We start from the raw sequence: 5,564 nt of genomic DNA, 5'->3' as shown, positions 1-5,564 counted from the left end.
AAGGGGAATAGAATTAATATCTTGCCACCAATTCAGCAAGCACCCCAAGGGGTCTACCCTCCCACGATGGTGAATGTCGCACCATCGTTGATAAACCACTTGAGTATTTCACCAGGTATACCCATTCATGGGATTTGTAACTACTACCATGGATCCAAGGATACTTTATGGTAGACATCGACCTTGAAGATGCACACTATTCAGTACCTTCTCATATAAGTTTCGGATATACCGCAATTACCTGGATGGAGTAACCATGATGAGCGTTGCGGCATTTAAGTCAAAGTTATCCAGAATCAACTAGCCCTGACACTTAGAAACATTCCGTCATGGCATGTCTATATATTAACGACAAACTATCCTTGGATACAGCTTTAGCTGCATCGCTTCTCGGCCTTTTGGCTAAGATCAAGTGTAGTATCTGTTCTTATCAGTTTAATAATCTGATACGTCCCTTATCTAGGGACCATATATTAAATTGAATTTTGGAACAGGGAGATGGAATAGGGGCTTGCTCCATCCACTCCACGCATCGACCCAGTATTGCAGTGCCTCTGGGAACGGTGCACAAAATATATATCCAGATATTTACGTTGACCATCCACAACTTTGTTATCTGGTATTCATTAAGACTATCAGTCATGGTACATTAACCACCAATCAACTACGTGGCAAAATAATTGGGATATAGCAGCATTACCAGCTACTGAACTTTGTACCTTTCCTATGAGCTGAGATACTAGTGTTCAAAACTATCTCCATACCTGTAATATGGGGGCAAATGGATTAATCTGTAGTGTTATCATGGAATTTATCGGCAGGAAGGATTATGGTTGTACACTTCCACCTGTTTTGAGTAACATCTTATGTGTTCTGATGTGTTACTGAGCTTGTAATACTTAATGCCAATATGAATTGACTTAAACATGTTATATATTAACTTACTTAATTCTAGTGAAGCATTTGCTCAGTAATCCACGAAATTTGCATGTTCGTTTATAAGATAACAACATCACAGTGGTGGCATATACCAAACCACTTGGGCGGAGAACATCGATATTAGGTGACAATTTATTAACAATTGGAAACCGTATGTCGTCAAACATGTTTGACCATCAGTAACTCACCTATCAGGTGAGCTAAATACTGTAAACATACATTTAAACCAAAAATATTTGCTGAAATTACTAAGCAATATGGACACCAGATATCGATTCCTTATATCCAATTAAATCACCACGTACTAACTTACGTCACATGAAACCAATCTCAAGGCAGCGGCAATGGAGACATTCCCGCGTATTGAGGGGTGGGGGGAACCTAATCTCTATGTTTTCCTTTCCTTCTACCTCTTCAATAGGTACTACGGCTTCATCAGTCGGGTACTACGCAAATTACAGTGGACCAAGTCCACAAGCATGGTTCCCAGTGATCCTCGACATGGTCATTAAAAGAATTGCAGAATTGGGAAGACCATTGCTGTGCTTGGATCAGCAGCACTATCAACCTGATGACAGCATTCCGTCGCATATCCTAGGGAACATACCTGAGGAGCATCAAGAAATGGTACACTGTTTTCCAAAATGGGAATTACACATTCAACTATAACAAAAAACTGTACTGGAGCTCCTGGCAGGTCTTCACCACAATGAAGGACATGTTCTGTTAGCCTACTCAACTTGGGTACCGCTCACTGGTGATCAGATACAGGAGAGGTATATCAATCCATTCCCCAGAAATAGGTACACCCAAATTGGGATGTCAGTGAAATTCTGACATACCTTGGGGGATGATCACCAGCCAGGTCACTCACCCTGGAACAGCCTACCCTGAAGATGGACATGCTGGTGGCCTTACATCAACACAAAGAGCCAGCTCTCCCATCTACTGCGATGGGACAACATGGTTATAACACCAGATAGTGTCACATACCCATTCAAGGGTTGGCCAAACAGAACAGACCAGGAACATCAGGTCCAGTCATGAAATTCCAGGCATACCCACCTGAACCACGTTTTATGTGTCATGACCCACTTAGAGATCGACACAATAAGGAATACCGAGGGAGAGGAAAAAGCCTTATGGGTCAGCCACAGGAAACCTCATGGTCGGGTGACGAGCTAAACTATCTCTAGTGGCTCAAGCAGGTACTGGGAGTTGCTGGAGTAAATACTAACATGTATAAAATCTTATTCCACCAGGACAGCTTCCACGTCAGTAACTAAGAGGATGGACGAGCCTATGGACCACATCCTGGCTACTGCAGGGTGGTCTAGGGAGTATACGTTCCAAACTTTTATAACAAACCACTGACAGAACCTGTATTGTTTGCAGAAAAAAAATCTGCAAAAAATATATAATTTAAGCCCGGGGGAGTAATTGGTCTTGTTGTTGTTAATAACACCATTATTGTTTTTACAAACAGATTCATGGTTGATTACGATAACATACTTCCTCCCTCGAATGACTTCGGCAGCGAGTGAAGTATGAACTGTTACACGGTTTGAAATCACAGAGCTTTGAAGTCTTCACGTAGTCACTCACGTGACTCCGAAGTAAAATAGTAAGATTAAACGAGAACTTACCAGTTTGAAGTTTGATCTGTATTTTATGAGGAGTTACGATGAGGGATTACGTGCCCTCCGCTCCCACCCTCATTATATGGATCAAACTAATAAATTGATGTCTCCTTATCTTTACTATGTTTACTTCAAATAACTGTGTCTATCTGTGATTCCACACCGCTGCTTGGAAGTATGCCGCGCCTGCGCACTGAGCGGGTTCTTCACGTAATCCCTCATTGTAACTCCTCATAAAATACAGATCAAACTTCAAACTGGTAAGTTCTCGTTTAATCTTACTATTTTGTATAGAAGCCCGCTTGAAATAAATGCTAGCATCGAGTTTGCTCTCTGTACTACCATTTCAACATGCTGATTAACTTTTTGGTAATCCTGCACTAGCACTCCCAACTCTCTTTGCACCAATTTCCGGATTCTCTCCCCATTTAGAAAATAGTTTACGCCTTTATTCCTACTAATAAAATGCATTACTCCACACTTTGCTACACTATATTCCATCTGCCATTTCTTTGCCCACACTCCCAACCTGTCCAAGTCCCCGCTTTCTCTACACTGCCTGCCCCATCACCTATTTTCGATTCATCTGCAAAATTGGCCACAAAGCCTTAAAGCCCCTCATCCAAACCATTAATATACAATGTGACGAGTAGGGGCCCCAGCACTGACGAATGAATGAATGAATGAAAACTTTATTGTCATTCAGATATACACCTAGACACAGTGCACCTTGAACGAAATTTCGTTGCATTTGACTCTCCAAATCAGGTAAATAGTAAAAGTAAAAGTGCTAGGTGCGTCCATAAAAATGCCTCATGTGCATGGTTCTGTAAAATAAATATATATAAAAAGTTTTTAAAAAGTGTCGATATTTAAAAAGTTCTAGCCTCGGTTTTGTTGATTGTTCAGTAATCTTATGGCCTGGGGGATGAAGCTGTTGCAGAACCTGGTTGTCCCGCTCTTCATGCTGCAGTACCTCCTCCCAGAGTTAAGCAGTATAAACAGTCCAAATTGTGGGTGTGTGGGGGCTCTGGTAATGCCCTTAGCTCTAATCAGACAGCGCTTGTACCCCATGTCCATGATGGAAGGAAGAGAAGTCCCAATGATTTTTTCCGCTTTCCTCACCACTCTCTGAAGGCACTTCCAGTCCGCAGCTGTACAGCTGCCGCACCACGTAGAGATGCAGCTGGTCATGACCGACTCAATTGTGCTTCTGTAGAAAGTGGCGAGGATGGGAGGGTGGAGGTGTAAACTTCTCAACCTGCGGAGGAAGTACAACCGCTGCTGTACCCGTTTTGCCAGAGATGTAATGTTTGTGGACCAGTTTAAGGTGTCCGTTATATGCACCCCCAGGAACTTGATCCTTTTCACCTGCTCCACTGCTGAGTTGTTGATGCAAAGTGGAGTGTGACTGGGCTGAATTTTCCTTCTGAAATCGACGACATTTTGTTCACATTTAGGAGAAGGTTGTTCCTGCTGCACCAGCTCACCAGCTGTTCCACCTCCTCTCTATATGCCTGGTCGTCGTTATTGCGGATGAGGCCCACTACTGTTGTGTCATCCGCGTATTTGATGATATGGTTAGTAGTGGACCTGGCGACACAGTCATGTGTCATCAATGTAAAGAGCAGCGGCCTCAGGACACAGCCCTGAGGGGAGCCGGTGCTCAGTGTGATGACCGAGGAGGTGTTCTTCCCCACCCGCACAGACTGGGGTCTTTCAGAAAGGAAATCCAGGATCCAGTTGCATAGTATGGTATTGAAACCTAGGGGTGCCAGTTTGCTCACCAGATGCTGGGGATTATCGTGTTAAATGCTGAGCTGAAATCAACAAACAGCATCCGCACGTGGGTGTTCCTCTCCTCCAGGTGTTGTAGGCTCAGGTGGACTGCAGAGGAAATAGCATCCTCTGTGGAGCGGTTCGGGCGATAAGCAAACTGGAACAGGTCAAAACTGGAGGGGAGTTTAGAGACCATGTGCTGCTTAATAAGCCTCTCAAAGCACTTCATTATTATTGGTGTGAGTGCTACGGGGCGGTAATCATTCAGGCAGGTTATTGTAGACTTTTTGGGAACTGGTATGATGGTGGCTGTCTTGAAACATGATGGGACAATGACCTGGTTCAGGGAGATGTTAAAAATGTCTGTCAGAACCAGAGCCAGCTGGTCGGCACATCCCCTAAGCAGACGCCCCGGTATGTTATCCGGTCCGGCTGCCTTTCGCTGGTCAATACCCTCCAGGATTTTGCGGACTTCAGCAGTTTCAAAAGACAGCGTCTGTTCTCCTGGTTGAGGCTCTAATTTCCTCACTGTAGTGGTGTTCAGTGCCTCAAACCTGCCGAAATGATTATTTAGTTCATTTAGAAAGTCTGTGTCATCCTTACAAGACATCTGAGGGGCCTTGTAGTTTGTTATGGCCCGGATGCCTTCCCACATGTTCCTGGTGTTGGTATCATCCTGGAAGAAACCCTGGATTTTCTGTCCATGGACCCTTGTGTAAGTATTGCATCTTCTCTGCAGTTTCTCATGAAAGACTCAGTCATATTGATTCAATTTAAGTTTATTATTGTTATGTATTTCGTGGGGTACAGTGAAAAAGCTTTCAATTGTATGCAATCCAATTAAATCAGAAAATACTATTCATGTATACAATCAAGCTAAATGTAAGTACAATAGGTATAAAAAAGGGGAAGAGACAGGGTACAGAATATAATTCTCAGCATTGAAGCGCAATATATTGTCTGAAGCATCCAGCATTGTTGCATCATAGCTGGAAATTGATTGGTTTTAATACAGGCTTTGTTACCTCGTTCAGAAGCCTGGCTGTGTGTGCGCTGTGATGTGCCTGCCCCACTTGGGCGTAATTTGTGTGTCATTTACGGGACAGGCCAGTAGTGGGAGAAAGCACTGGGGCATCAACACTTGTTGATTGTTTAGCGGGCATAGTGTTGTTCTGGAAGATATCAAGTTTTGACTATAGAGATTAT

The 5,564-nt window shown here is 43.4% G+C and overlaps 1 non-coding gene across 1 annotated transcript; it reads left to right on the top strand.

Annotated features, from left to right (window-relative positions):
- Positions 1–382: 382 nt before the first annotated feature.
- On the top strand, positions 383–574 carry LOC116983854. Its single transcript, XR_004414826.1, has one exon. It is a non-coding gene; the product is annotated as a U2 spliceosomal RNA (small nuclear RNA).
- Positions 575–5,564: the final 4,990 nt, after the last annotated feature.

Source organism: Amblyraja radiata, chromosome 1 (assembly GCF_010909765.2).
Source record: "Amblyraja radiata isolate CabotCenter1 chromosome 1, sAmbRad1.1.pri, whole genome shotgun sequence".
Classification (NCBI taxonomy): domain Eukaryota; kingdom Metazoa; phylum Chordata; class Chondrichthyes; order Rajiformes; family Rajidae; genus Amblyraja; species Amblyraja radiata.
This window is presented reverse-complemented; position numbering and strand designations above follow the sequence as displayed.